This window comes from Rhinopithecus bieti, unplaced genomic scaffold (genome assembly GCF_001698545.2).
Source record: "Rhinopithecus bieti isolate Rb0 unplaced genomic scaffold, ASM169854v2 scaffold_11161, whole genome shotgun sequence".
NCBI classification, from domain to species: Eukaryota; Metazoa; Chordata; class Mammalia; order Primates; family Cercopithecidae; genus Rhinopithecus; species Rhinopithecus bieti.
Window position 1 is genome coordinate 2,669,569 of NW_016806937.1, and position 15,242 is coordinate 2,684,810.

At 47.3% G+C, this 15,242-nt stretch overlaps 1 long non-coding RNA gene across 1 annotated transcript in view; it reads right to left on the minus strand.

Annotated features, from left to right (window-relative positions):
• Positions 1-13,484: 13,484 nt before the first annotated feature.
• LOC108533903 (uncharacterized) overlaps positions 13,485-15,242 on the minus strand; it is a 6,999-nt gene continuing 5,241 nt past the window's right edge. Inside the window, exon 4 of the long non-coding RNA XR_001886841.1 lies at positions 13,485-14,045. This is a non-coding gene — a long non-coding RNA (uncharacterized LOC108533903). The remainder of the gene's footprint in view (positions 14,046-15,242) is intronic.

Here is a 15,242-nt window from a genome sequence, read left to right on the forward strand (position 1 = left end):
TTTTTTTTTTTTTTTTTTGCCAATTTAATGGGTATAAAAAATATCTCATTGTGGCCAAGCACAGTGGCTCACACCTATAAATTCTCACTACTTTGAGAAGCCAAATTGGGAGGATTTCTTGAGACCAGGATAGGAAATATAGCAAGACCCCCATCTTCACTTAAAAAACAAAATTAGCCTGGCACAGTGGGATGCGCCTGTAGTCCCAGCTACATGGGAAGCTGAGGCAGGCGGACTGCTTGAGCATAGGTCAAGGCTAAAGTGAGTCTTAATCATACTACTGCACTGCAGCCTGGGTGACAGAATGAGACTCTATCTCAAAAAAAATTATATATATATAAATGTGATTCTGATTTTCATTTTTCTGAGTACTAATGAGTTGCACATTTTAAAATATATTCATTGGCCATTTATGCTTCCTCTTTTGTGAAATGCCTGTTTACATGTTTTGCCCATTGTTCTACTGGTTTACAGGTGTTCTTTTTTTTTTTTTGGAGACAGAGTCTCACTCTGTCACCCAGGCTGGAGTGCAGTGGCGCCATCTCAACTCATTGCAACCTACACCTTCCAGGTTCTAGTGCTTTTCCTGCCTCAGCCTCCTAAGTAGCTGGGATTACAGGTGCCTGCCACAACACCAGCTAATTTTATATGTATTATCTCATTTAATTTCCACAAAAACCCTAAGAGATAAATTATTGTTATCCCTATTTTACAGAGAAGGAAATAGACACAGTGAGGTTAAGCGTGTGCCCAAGGTCACACAGTAACCAGTGCTGGGCCCAGGGCTGGAACCCAGGTCGGGCTGATCCTGAGATCCAGCTCTTCCCTGTTCTGCTCCACTGTGCACTGAGCAACAGAGCAGGCCAGGGCAGCCCTCTTCCCACTGCACTATCAGGCGTCTCTCTCTTCAGTCCTGGTCCTCCCAACACCGTTTCTATAGGACTCGCCATCCCCTCTTCCCACCGCACTATCAGGCGTCTCTCTCTTCAGTCCTGGTCCTCTCAACACCATTTCTATAGGTCTCGCCATCCCTTCTAAGTGTCTCCTTTGGAAAAATTGGCCCAACTATGCCTATGTCATATAACCATTATCTGCAGTAAAAACAGGACTCCTCTTTCTGTTTCAAAACACCGTTCATGTCATTGACAACCCGTGCTCATTCCCGAGATTGCAAGCTGCTATTTTTGAAAAGTTATTTTGCATGGCATTCTGCCTCAGGGGCCCTTGGTCTGTTTAATCTAGGTATCTCAGTTGGCAGAACACCGTGTGGCTCTGCGGTTTGATTACATGTGTCTAATCACACAGCAGCTCTGGCTGTTGCAAAAACTCCCTTGCCTCCTTCTCTCTGCCTCACCCCCAACTGCCTTGCTCAAAACAGGTGATGGGTGGCTCATGGTTGGTCCGGAGGAAGGGAGATTAAGAGAAAGCAGAGGCTACACAGTTCAACCAGTCCCCTGTAGGGCAGGCTTGGATGTTTTCTGGCTTCTTCTGCTGTGAATTTCACTGACAGCAGAAATTAATCCCACTCATTCACTCATTCATTCGCCCCTCCAGTGAGGGTCTGAAGTCAGGAGCGGAATGGTCAACCCTCCCTGCCCTGTGGAGTTTACACTGTAAAGGGCAAGGCAGACTATAAACAGGATCGCAATAAGATCTGTGAGGTGAATTAAAGGGCGTGTGTAAATAAAGACAGAGTCTCGCTCTGTCACTCAGGCTTGAGTGCAGTGGCACAACCCTAGCTCACTGCAGCATTGAACTCCTGGGCTCAAGTGATCTCCACCCCCCAGCCTCCCAAACAGCTAGTACTACAGGTGTGTGCCACCATATCTGGCTAATTTTTCTTATTCTTAATTTTTATAGAGACGGAGTCTCACTACATTGCCCAGGCTGGTCTAGAACTCCTGGCTTCAAGCAATCATCCCACATCAGCCTCTCAAAGTGTTGGGATTACAGGTGTGAGCCACTTTGCCCAGTTTTCGGGGACCTTATTTAAATAGTAAGTCCAAAGAGGGGCTCTCTGAGGAAAGATGCAGAGCTGGCTGGGTGAAGATCCCAGAGGAGGTCATCATGCCAGGCAGTGAGAGGAAGTCCTAGGTCAGGAAAAGGTGAGAGGTGTGTGACTTGGGTGGCCTGTCTTAAGGAACAAAAGCAGGCCTGGGTGGCAGAGGTGTGGATGAGAGTGACAGGAGATGAGGGAGTGGGGAGGAGGCAGAGAGCAGATCCTTTGACGGGTGAATACGATAGAGCTGGCCCTGGGGGTAGAACTGACAGTCAGGGAGTGGGAGGACATTATCAGATAATCACAAGTGTGAGCCCAGGACGGGCCATACAGATTGCCTTAAGAGCTGTTGGCAGGGCCACCTTCCAAGTCAGGTTGTGTGTGACTGGAGGGCCTCCAGGGAAAGTAACATTTAAGCAAAAGTCCCTAATAGGAACTGGCCGCAGTGACTCATGCCTGTAATCCCAGCACTTTGGGAGGCCACGATGGCTGTATCACTTGAGGTCAGGAGTTCGAGACCAGCCTGGCCAACATGGTGAAAACCCGTCTACACTGAAAATACAAAAAATAGGCATGGTCTGTAGTCCCAGCTACTGGGGAGGCTGAAGCAGGAGACTCGCTTGAACCCAGGCAGTGGAGGTTGCAGTAAGCCCAGATCATGCCACAGTACTCCAGCCTGGACGACAGAGCAAGACTCCATCTCAAAAATAAATAAACAAATAAACCCCATAATAGTGGTTCCCAAAGTGTGGTCCCCAGACCAGCTGCATCAGCACCACCTGTGAATTTGCTAGAACTACAGATTCCAGCGCCCACCCCAGACCTACTGAGTCCTCCAGAGCACAGAGCATGGAGCCTAGCACGCACTCCATTCGTGGCCTCTGAAGTGCAAGCTGTCAAGTTCCAGAGTGTGCTGGCGTGTTAAGATGCACAGAGTCGTGTCGTGGGGACACACCCTAGCCAGCGGGTTGTACCCACCCCGGCGTGGAACGAGGACAGGGCCCCGCTCCAGTGGGTTTAACTGATTTCAAGGTGCCAGGGTAGAAACAGAAATGTGTCTGCACAGCTGTGCTGGGTGAAATTTCACACTTGGCAAGGTGTGAACAGAATTAACATTTGCTGGAGCAGGTGAGAAGCCTTTAGACTGACTGTGAGTTACAAAATCAGGCAAAGAAAAAAAAAGGAAGGGGGAAAATTAGGTGACCTTCAACCTCATTAACTCAAGCCCAGCTGCAGAGGATGTTACCAAATTATCCGCTAAGAAAACCTACTGGGGACTGAGAATAAGCCTGAGACTTCAGCCCCCAGGGGTCCTTTTGAAAAGAAAGTTCTCCGCCTGAGAACAGTTGCTCACAAGAAAGCGCCTCCTCCACAGTGCCTGCAGAGCATCAGGCCTCGACACCTTAATTGCTCCGATAGAAACAAGCTAATGGGGTTTTAATAAAAATAGAACCCAAATAGGCGTTGATCCCCTATTTTTTGCAACCAGAAGCACTGCCACTGTTTCAGTGCCTTCGGTGCTAGCTGGAGGGGGGTATCCTTCATGCCGCCGAACCCTGGTGAGAATTAAATAAAGAAAACAAGCTTATGGATTCGATATTTTGAGAGCTTCAACAAAAAGCAGAACTCTGTCAACAACAGCCTGGTTTATCCTAGGTCCAGGGAAAAACAGGTCAAGACACGTGCTCCAAATCACTAAAGGCAATAAAAGCTTGGCACGGGTGGGGGTCCCGGGGGTCCTGCTCCCCAGCACGGGAGTGAACAGGACATTGGCTGCTCCTCAAGACAATTTGAATCTTCAAAAAGTAAGATGCCTGTTTCTTTGTCCAGGCATGGTGGTTCACACCTGTAATCCCAGCACTTTGGGAGGAGGGTGGATCACCTGATGTCAGGAGTTCAAGACCAGCCTGGCCGACATGGCATAATCCTATCTCTACTAAAACTACAAAAATCTGGCGGGCATGGTGGCTCACACCTGTAATCCCAACTACTCAGGAGGCTGAGGCACGAGAATGGCTTAAACCCAGGAGGCGGAGTGAGCCGAGATTACGCCACTGCACCCCTGTCTGGGTGACAGAGCAAGACGCTGTCTCAAAAAAATGTCAGTTTTCAGCAAATCAGTAGTTTCAGGTAGGATCATTTAGTAATTAGGGGTCCAGGCTCTGGGCTGGGAGCCCCTGGGTTCAAACCCCGGCTTTGCCATTTTGGAGCCATGTGACATGGGAGTACGGTGCTTAACTCGGTGCCCCACTTTCCTCATCTGTAAACCGGGAACCGTGATTATACTCAGCTGGTAGGATTTTGAGGCACACTAAATGGGTTCTATGTAAAGTGCTTAAAGCAGTGTCCTGCACGTGGTAATCCCTTGAGTAACGCTGGCTAGTGGGGGAGATCGGGAATCAACAAGTAACAGTGAGGATTTCAGACAGGGATAGAACCATGAGGAAGACAAGCAGGCTGAGGTGGTAAATAATGGGGGCAAGAAGGGTGGCCGCATTGTAAGAAGGGCCCTCTGGGTAGTCTGTGGAGCCACCGGACATACAGAGGCCTGGAGCGTCCAGGCAGGGGAGCCGGGAAGTCAAATCTTTAAGTGAGGAACAGTGTAGGCGTTCCAGGATGGAGAAGAATGGTAATATGGTTTGACTGTGTCTCCACCCAAATCTCATCTTAAACTGTAGTTCCCATAATTCCCACGTGTCATGGGAGGGGCCCTGTGGGAGATAATTTAATCATGGGGGCGATTTTCCCCATGCTGTTCTCGTGATAGTGAGTGAGTTCTCACAGATCTGATAGTTTTATAAGGGGTTTTCCCCCTTTTGCTTGGCACTTCTCTTTCCCGCTGCCATGTGAAGAAGGATGTGTTTGCTTCTCCTTCTGCCATGATTATAAGCTTCCTGAGGCCTCCCCAGCCCTGTTGAACTGTGAGTCAATTAAACCGCTTTCCTTTGTAAATTACCTAGTCTCGGGTATGTCCTTATAGCAGTGTGAGAACAGCCTAATACAGATGGCCTTGGGAAACCAGGACACCCCTTGGGAGGCTTCTGTGATAAAGGAGGTGAGAGATGAAGGTGCCCGGGGCCAGAGGGAGAGCTGTGGGGATGTCAAGAAGTGAAGGGAGCCAAGAGAATGTGGTGACGACAGGAATCCAGATGACTTGCAGGCTTGTGGCTTCAGAGCTGGGATGAGAAAGCCCTGGGAGAAACAGCTTTGGACTAAGATGCCATAACCCCACCTGGCTGTGTGCTGCAGCCCTCCTACCTCTATCCGGGGCACACGTCATCCCACCTGGCTGTAAGCCCAGCAGCTCTTGCACAATTTCCCACTTGACTTTTGTCCCTTTCTTTCCACATCACTCCAAGATATTCACAACTAGTGTTCCTGCTTAGGACATAAGAGTGTGCCCCAGGCCAGGCACAGCAGCTCATGCCAGTAATCCCAGCACTTTGGGAGGCTGAGACGGGAGGCTCACTTGAGGCTAGGAGTTTGAGACAAGCCCGGGCAACATAGTGAGACCGCATCTCTACAAATAATTTTAAAAGTTAGCCAGGTGTGGTGGCAGCACCTGTGGTCCCAACTATTCGGAAAGGCTGAGGTAGGAGAAGTGCTTGATCCCGGGCAGTCAAGGCTGCAGTGAGCCATGATGGCGCCACTGTACTCCAACCTGGGCAACAGAGCAAGACCCTGTCTCAAAAAAAAAAAAAAAGTGCCCCTTATGGCTGCATCACTGTTTATATAACCATTTGTCCTTTGCTGGAGACACAGCCTGTTTTTTACAGTTTTGTTGTTGTTGTTGTTGTTGTTTTGAAACGAACTCTTTGTCACCCAGGCTGGAGTGCAGTGGCGCCATCTCAGCTCACTGCAACCTCTGCCTCCCAGGTTCAAGCGAGTCTCCTGCCTCAACCCCCTGAGTACCTGGTGTTACAGGCATGTACCACCACACCTGGCTAATTTTTGTATTTTTAGTAGAGATGGCACCATGTTGGCCAGGCTGCTCTCAAACTCCTGACCTCAAGTGATCTGCCACCTTGGTCTCCCAAAGTACTGGGATTACAGGTGTCAGCCACCAATCCCAGCCTGTGTTTTTTAAATAGAGACAGTGTCTCGCTGTGTTGCCCAGGCTGGTCTCAAAACTCCTGGCCTCAAATGATCCTCCTACCTTGGCCTGCCAAAGTGCTGGAATTACAGATGTGAGCCACTGTGCCCAGCCCAGTAATGGAGCCTATTTCCATCTAGACAGTAACCAAAACCCATGGCCATTTCCTAAGACTCTCAATCAGTTTGCAAATGGAGTCCTTGAGCAGTTCAGTGAGGGGAAAATGTTTTAGAGTTTGGGGGCTTTTATTTTAAAACTTTCTTATTTTTACCGTGTTAAATTGATGACATATGTAGTACACGGTCATGCACGTACAGACTTCTGAAAGATTCAGGTAACCAGAACAAAACATCAAGTCCCCTCCACCATCACCCTCCCACACCCACACCCAGCTCCAGGTGCCTCCCCTGGAGGTAACAACATCAACAAACAGATGGCTTCCTTCCAGCCCCTTTCAACGCCTTCATGCTCACATGTAGTCCTTTATGTAGGTTGGATCTTATACATTCTGTTCTGTGCCCTCCCTTTTCTACCTAACAATATCTCAGATCTATCCATCTTATTCTTGTTTAACAACCGCAGAGGTTTTCGGAGTAGGGAAATACCATATTCTATTTAACCACTCACCTCTGAAGGATTTGGGCTGTTTATAAATTTTCCAACGTTACAGTGAATGTCACAGGACTTACAGGCAGGCACATGTGCAAGGATTTCTGTAGTACAGACTTCTGGAAAGATGGAATTGATGCAGCATAGAGTAAGTACATTTAAAATTCTGATAGGGGGCCAGGCACAGTGGCTCATGCCTATAATGCCAGCACTTTGGGAGGCCGAGATGGAGGAACTGCTAGAGTTCGAGACCAATCTGGGCAATACAGCAAGACCCCAATCTCTTAAAATTCTGACAGGGACTACCAAATTGTCTGCCCAAAGTCTGCCTTGTTCTAAAAACAAAAAGTTTCTTTAATGACAAAAGTAGCATTCCTGTAAACATGTAATGAATACAAACAAGACCAGAAAATAAGTTTTAAAACTCCTAGGATTTCATCACCTAGAAGTGGCAATATTAACATACATAGTCAATTTGAGTCTTTTTACCATGAATATAGGTAGAGATACATTTTTAATGAAAATGTGGTCAGAACATAGACTCTCTTTAGTAACCTGCCTTTTGCAGTTAACTGTATATAACAAAGCTCTTTCCAAGTCATTAAAGATGCTTGGATTTTGTTTTTATTTTTGTTTTGTTTCGTAAAGATGGGCTATCACTAGGTTGACCAGGTTGGTCTTGAACTCCTGGCCTCAAGCAATCCTCCCACCTCAGCCTCCAAAAAAGCTGGGATTACAGGCATGAGCCACTGCACCTGGCCTAAAGATACATCTGTGGTGACATTCCAGATTCTTAACATGGTTTAGGGGCAAGAAAAGGGAAGCTTATGTGGAAGGAATGAAGGTTAAAAAAATTTTTTTAAAGACTATGCTAAAAGCAGCATTGATAATTCATAACTTTGTTTATGTAGGAAAATTATTCTACAACCCTGGTTCCTGGAGGTCTTTGAGAATCTGATAAAGCTGAGGCGGGTGGATCACGTGAGGCCAGAAGTTCGAGACCAGTCTGGCCAACATGGTGAAACATCGTCTGTACTAAAAATACAAGAATTAGCTGGGCGTGGTGGCAGGTGCCTGTAATCCCAGCTACTCAGGAGGCTGAGGCAGCAAAATTGCTTGAACCTGGGAGGTAGAAGTTGCAGTGAGCTGAGATTACGCCCCTGCACTCCAGCCTGGGCAACAGAGCAAGACTGTCTCGCAAAAAAAAAGTACGGGCTCTTGAGTCAGACACAAGATACACAACTTCGAATCCTGGCTTTCCTACATACTCTTCAAACCCTCTGCCTGTTTCTTCACTTGTAAAATACAATAATGAGCAGGTTCTAGGGTTGTTGTGAAGTTTAAATAAGTTCATACACATAAAATGTTTGCAACAGCGCCTACACACAGTAAGTGGTAATTAAATGCCAGCTCTCATTATTTCCAGTGTTTTGCTCTTGTGACATTTCTAACCATATCTTTGTGCACATCTGTGATTACTTCCAAGGGATAAATTCCTAGATACAGAATAGCTGGATGGAATCATGAGCATGTTTATAAGATTTGGTTTTGTTTTTGTTTGTTTGTTTGAGACAGAGTCTCGCTCTGTTGCCCAGGCTGGAGTGCAGTGGCACGATCTCAGCTCACTGCAACCTCTGCCTCCCGGGTTCAAGTGATTCTCCTGCCTCAGCCTTCCGAATAGCTGGGATTACAGGCATGCGCCACCATGCCCCACTATCTTTTTTTTTTTTTTTTTTTTTTTTTTTAAGTAGAGACGGGGTTTTGCCATGTTAGCCAGGCTGGTCTCGAACTCCTGACCTCAGATGACCCACCTGCCTCAGCCTTCCAGAGTTCTGGGATTATAGGCGTGAGCCACTGCACCTGGCGATGTTTATAAGATTTTGGACACGTGATGCAAAACTCTTCTCTAAAGACACAGATTCAGTGATGGTTCTAGGACTGGTTAACAATGGTAAAGAAAATGGACAAAAATCCTTGCCCTCCTGGAGTTTCCATTAGAAAGGGAGTAGACAGTCAAACTGAATAAGTGATCTATTGGGAGGTGACAAGTGCTATAGAGGAAAGTAAAGCAGGGCTGGGCTTAGGAGGGCTGAGACAGGGTGGGGGCTGCAGTTCTACAGAGTGTGGTCGGGGGGCTTCCCTGAGGAGGTGACATTGGAGCACAAAGACTTGAAGGAGGGAGGGAAACATGCAGACACCTGAGGGGAGGGAGTGTTCCAGGCAGAGGGAATAGCATGTGCAAAGGTCCTGGGGCAGGAACTTGCCTGAGTGGAGTGGGGAGGATGGGAGGAGAAGAGGATAGAGCAGTGAAGGGGTGGGGACATGTCATAGAGGACCTGGAAGGTTGAATTGAGCTACACTTTTTTTTGAGACAGAGTGTTGCTGTGTTGCCCAGGCTGGAGTGCACTGGCACAATCTTGGCTCACTGTAACCTCCACCTTCCAGGTTCAAGCATTTCTGGTGCCTCAGCCTCCCAAATAGCTGGGACTTAAAGGCATGCACCACTACACACGGCTAATTTTTGTATTTTGGGTAAAGACGGGGTTGGCCAGGCTGGTCTCGAACTCCTGACCTCAAATGATCCACCCGCCTTGGCCTCCCAAAGTGCTGGGAGGGAGCAGTGTTAATTTCATACCATTGTAGCTCTAGGAAGGGTGAAGTAGGCATTCAAGGAGACAATGAGAACTAATCGAAATTGTGTTGTCCTTGTTTCAACTTGTGCTTAAGAGCACTAAAAGGAAGTGACAACTCTAATTGTTTCCCAAGAAAATCAGAGGTTCCTTGTTTTCTCAGTAAAACTTGTGAATATTTCATATACTCAAGTCCAGACACATTTTTTCCTAAAACACTAAGAACCAAGAGTAAAATGAAAAGACACGTGCCTGTTTTGTTTGTTACTGGGTGGTGTTCTCAGAAAAACCATCTGCCAGGTGTGCAACCTGAGTCAGTGTCTGTCAGGGGAATGTAGGGCTGAGATCACAGTGCCCAGGATAGAGAGCCCCCATGCCTAAGGCCTCATCCCTCCGCTTCCTCCCACACGTCCCACCACAAAGCCTCAGTCTCAGAGACACATGCAGAGGGCAGAAAGGCCAGCTCAGATTACAGTTCAGGATGAGGAAGCAGCAAACCACAGATTCATCTTGGGGACCACTGTGTCTGGAATAAGTGAGCTAGAATTTCCACCCACTTCCCCAAATGGCAGAATCTGTGCCTTGAAGAAACTAGGAAGTTCCAGGGGCTTGGGAAGGACCAGAGTTTGACCAGAAATGGTTATAAATGAGGGGAGGGCCAGGCAAGGTGGCTCACGCCTGTAATTCTAGCACTTTGGGAGGCTGAGGCGGGTAAATCACTTGAGGTCAGGAGTTGAAGACCAGCCTGGCCAACATGGCAAAACCCCGTTTCTACTAAATATATAAAATTTAGCCAGGTGTGGTGGCAGGTGCCTGTAATCCCAGCTACTTGGGAGGCTGAGGCAGGAGAATTGCTTGAACCTGAGAGCTGGAGGTTTCAGTGAGCCAAGACCGTACCACTGCACTCCAGCCTGGGCAACAGAATGAGACTCTGTCTCAAAAAAAAAAAAAAAAAAAAAAGGGAAGTGAATCTTGGTATAGTATTAAGGCTGGTGCTGTGGTCCCAGCTACTCGGGATGCTGAGGTGGGAGGATCACTTGAGCCTGGGAGGATGAGGCCGCAGCGAGCTATGATGGCACCACTGCTATCCAGCCTGGATAACAGAACGAGACCCTTTCTCCAAAAAAAAGAAAAAAATTGAGGCTGGTGAATGTGCCTGATGGCTCAGGGGGTCAAAGATGCACCCTGGCTTAATGAAGTGGCTTCTCCACCTTTACCAGCGATTCCATTTGTTGCTTTGCTTGTCGACAATATGTCACTGATCACCCACTGTGCACAGGCACAGGGCCAGGTGCCCAAAGAGAGGATAGAAGGAAATATATCTGGAGAAGCTGCCAGTTCCTGCAGGGGAGAGAGGGACACTTTGAACCACAAGAGCCTTGGCAAAGGGCCCCTCAAGCCTTCCCTTCTCCAAGTTAACACATCAGCTTGTTCTTTTTCTCTTCCTTTCCTTTCCCCTTTTCTTTGTTTCCATTCTCTCTCCTTCCTTCCCTCTCTTCTTTCCTTCCTTCTTTCTCTTTTGCAGTGGTACAGCTTTATCGTCAAGAAGTTAGAGTTCACATAATAATTTGTCTTGATGACTCTACCTTAGTTCATTTTCATTTTTAGCAGAAATAACAAGTGCTTGTTGAAAAGATAAAACCATATGAAAACATCAAAATAAACCTGGCAAATCCTCGCCATCTCCAAGCCCTACTCTTCCTCTCCTGAGAATCACTATTAACAACTTAGCATGTACTTACCAGGTAAAACTTTTTTTTCCCCATGCAAACACATATTTCTGTATATACAGTTTTTAGAAAGTGAATATGAATTCTGCCTGTTTAACTTACTGCTGTGTTCTCAGCTCCTGGCACATAGTAAGCATTGAAAGTATTTCTTGAATAAATTATGAATTTCTGAAAATTATCTCTTATTCAAAAATACATCATGGGCTGGACACAGTGGCTCATGCCTGTAATCCCAGCACTTTGGGAGGCTGAGGCAGGTGGATCACTTGAGGTCAGGAGTTCGAGATCAGCCTGGCCAACATGGTGAAACCCCGTCTCTTTCAAAAAGTACACAAATTAGCCGGGTGTGGTGGCATGAGTCTGTAATCCCAGCTGCCCGGGAGGCTGAGGTGGGAGAATCGCTTGAACCTGGGAGGCAGAGGTTGCAGTGAGCCGGGATCGTGCCACTGCAGTCCAGCCTGGGCAACAGAGTAAGACCCTGTCTCAAAAATAATAATAATAATACATCACGGACATCCTTCCATGTCATCTGCCTCCATCTTTTTATGGCTGTGATATTCCATAGAATGGCTGCATCATTGTCCAACCAGAACCCTGTTGTCAGATGTTAGGCTGTCTCTGCGTTTTTATTCTTTGAGATCATTGTTCCTACACCCTTGCACACCTGTGTATTCTGTAGACAAGTGTAGAGGACAGAGTAATGGCCTCCCAAAGATGTCCACATGCTAATGCTCAGAACCCGTGAATTTGTTACCTTGCATGACAAGAGACTTGCAGATGTGATTAAATTAAGGCTCTTGCGGTAGGTGGGGGGAGGTGATCCTGGGTTGGGGGGTGAGCCCATTATAATCATAAGGGTCCTTGTAAGAGAGAGGCAAGAGAGTCACAGAGCAGGCCATGTGATGCAGAAGCAGAGGGGAAGAAGGAGACGCAATGACAGAAGCAGAGGCCAGAGTGACGTCATTGTTGAAGGGACCACAAACCAAAGGAGGCCTCTAGAAGCTGGAAAAGGCGAGGAAATGAAGTCGCACCTGTAGCCTCTAGGAGGATTGTGGCCTTGCCAACCCATTGGACTTCTGTCCTCCCTAGCTGTGAGGTTATGAATTTGTGCTCCTCAGGCTGCCCAGTTCGTTATTGTGATTTGTTATAGCCACAATAAGATGCAAACTCAGCCAGAGACCTAGAAATGAAATCGCTGGCATTTTAGTCCATTTAGGCTGCTATAAAAAACACCATACCCTGGGTGGCTTATAAAGAACAGAAATTTATATTTGACAGTTCTGGAGGCTGTGAAGTCCAAGATCAAGATACCAGTAATTCCTTGTCTGGTGAGGGCCCGTTTCCTAGTTCATAGATGGCACCTTCTCGCTGTGTCTTCCCATGGTGGAAGCGGTTAGTTAGCTCTCTGTGACCTCCTTCATGAGGGCTCTGCCTCATCACCTCCCAAAGCACCCCACTTCCTAATACCATTGCTTTGGTGATACGAATTTGTCACAGGAGCTGGGGGAGACATAAACCTTCAGACTAAAGCACTGGCTCAAAGACTAAATTCGTTGTCTAAATTCATACACCATCACTCATACACACACGGTTTCCATCCCGATCACTGCCCTCCAGTTGCTGTCTAATATTCTATGACCTTCTCAAAATGTCAATCCCAGAATGACCTGCCTGTCCACACCCTGCTGACTCGTGCACAGTAAGCATTCTGCTGGGTTTCATCAGCATCCTTGGAACCGCACATTAAGCTGTGCTCATTCAGCTAGAAATGACCTGAGTGCTTCAGTCTTCAGTCACACCTCTGCTGTCCTGTTCTCGTGCCATTGGTTTGTTTTTGACATTGGGGTAGGACTTTACTTTTATCCTGAATTTCACATTGGCTAAGATGGGGAGAGGTGAGAATCTCCAGCATCAAATTACTGACTAGTTCAATGTTGCCATTTTATTTTCATGAGTTTTTTGGAGAATGGAAAGAGCAGGTAGATTTGGCCCTGAAATCTCATAGAGAGAAAGAAAGTGGATAGAAATAACATCATAAATAAATAATAGGGTAAAAGCCTCCATATCAGAAATGGCTCAACCTCAGGGATTTTAACGCCTAAGAAGTGATATTTATTTTTTATTTTATTTTATTTTTTTGAAACAGGGTATCACTCTGTCGCCCAGGCTGGAATGCAGTGGCACGATCTTGGCTCACCGCAGCTTCGGCCTCCTGGAATCAAGTGATCCTCCCACCTTAGCCTCTCAAGTAGCTGGGACTATAAGCACACACCACCACACACAGCTAATTTTTGTTGTCGTCATTGTTGTTGTTGTTGAAACAGGGTTTTACCATGTTGCCCAGGCTGGTCTCAAACTCCTGACCTCAAACAATCCGCCTGCCTCGGCCTCCCAAAGTGCTAGGATTACAGTTGTGAGCCACTGCACCTTGATCAGAAGTGGTATTTATACAGGAAAGCTTCACAGGACAGTCCAGCTCAGAGCAGGGACTGGTTTGATGTTGGGAATTTTATTTTGTCATTAGTTCCAGAGCAGCCAAGTCACCAAAATGTCACTTGGATGCTGCCAGCTTCCTCTAGTGCAGGCAGAGGAGGTGTCCTGGGAGCCCATAGGCTGCATCCCCACGGGACAGACGCCTCCATCAGTCCCCTAGGACCCTGCCCAGTATAGGGCAAGCAAGCTCTCAATGGTTGACAGTCCCTTGGGTCTTTTTGTTCTGACTAGGAATAGGAGGGCTTACAAAACTGAAACAAGTTAGAATTTGGAGAGGGCTAATTCCATTCCGGTCCCTCCTTTTACAGACAGGAACCAAAGCTGGGTCATAGGCTCCAGAGTTCGCCAAGCTGTGCATTGTAGAACCACCTCCCAGACGGGCTCTGTGCGCAGGTTTTCCTCTGGCTGATGGAAGGTGTGTTACCAGACGAACGCTTCTGGACAAGGCTCCCCCACTCTTGTGTCAGAAGCACTGGATTCCTTTCCTGTGGCTGTAGTGAAAAAACACCACAAATTAGGTGGCTTAAAACAAGAGAGATTTATTCTCTCACAGTTCTGGGGGCTAGATATCCAAAATCAAGGTGTCAGCAGGGCCACGTTCCCTCTGAAGGCTCTAGGGGAGAATCCTTCCTTGCCTCTTCCTAATTTCTGGTGGTTTCCTTGGCCACAGCTGCGTCAGTCTGATCTCTGCTTCCACCGTCATACACAGTCTTCTGCTGTGTCACTGTGTTCTCTTCATTCTGTGCCTGTCTGTCTCTGTGGCCAAATTTTCCCTTTTATAGACAGCAGTCATAGTGGATTACAGCCTACCCTAATGATCTCTTCTTAAATTGATGACATCTGCAAAATTCCTATTCCCAAAATAAAGCACATTCACTTGTATGGGGGTGAGGACGTCAACATTTATTTATTTATTTATTTATTTATTTATTTATTTATTTGAGATGGATTCTCATTTTGTCACCCAGGCTGGAGTGCAGTGGTGCGATCTCAGCTCACCGCAACCTCCACCTCCGGGGTTCAAGTGATTCTCCAGCCTCAGCCTCCCGAGTAGCTGGGGCTACAGGCGTGTGCTGTTGTGCCTGGCTAATTTTTGTATTTTTAGTAGAGAGACGGGGTTTCACCATGTTGGCCAGGCTGGTCTCGAACTCCTGACCTCAGGTGATCCGCCCACCTCAGCCTCCCAAAGTGCTGGGATTACAGGTAGGAGCCACCACACCAGGACGTCAACATATGTTTTAGGGATGCAGTTCAACCCATAACAAGCACCTTCCACCAGGAGACAGAATGAAGCTGGTAACAAAGGCCCAGAGACACTGGTTCCTTTAGCCAGAGCCTGGTGATAATCCGGGGCACCTCGACAGGCAACCCTGAAACTAGTATCCCTGGGGCAGATGTTCGATGTGCGTGTAAGAGGAGAGGCTGTCCCTGAGTCGGAGCTTGTAGAAGGAGGGGCTGGTACAAGGTCTAGCCTTTCCTCAACTGTCCTGAACCCCTAACTTGGCAAAACAGAAGCCCTGGAGTTCTTCAGCCACCTGCCCTAGGGTCCAGCAAGCAATTGTCATGATTACTTACTCACACTCCTTGCCATCTTTCCTCCCTCACTCCAGGAGGCTCACCAAAGCTCCCCGACCTGCCCCACGCACGGCTTTCCCTGAGAAGAGCTCTGATTTTTGTTTGTTTGTTTG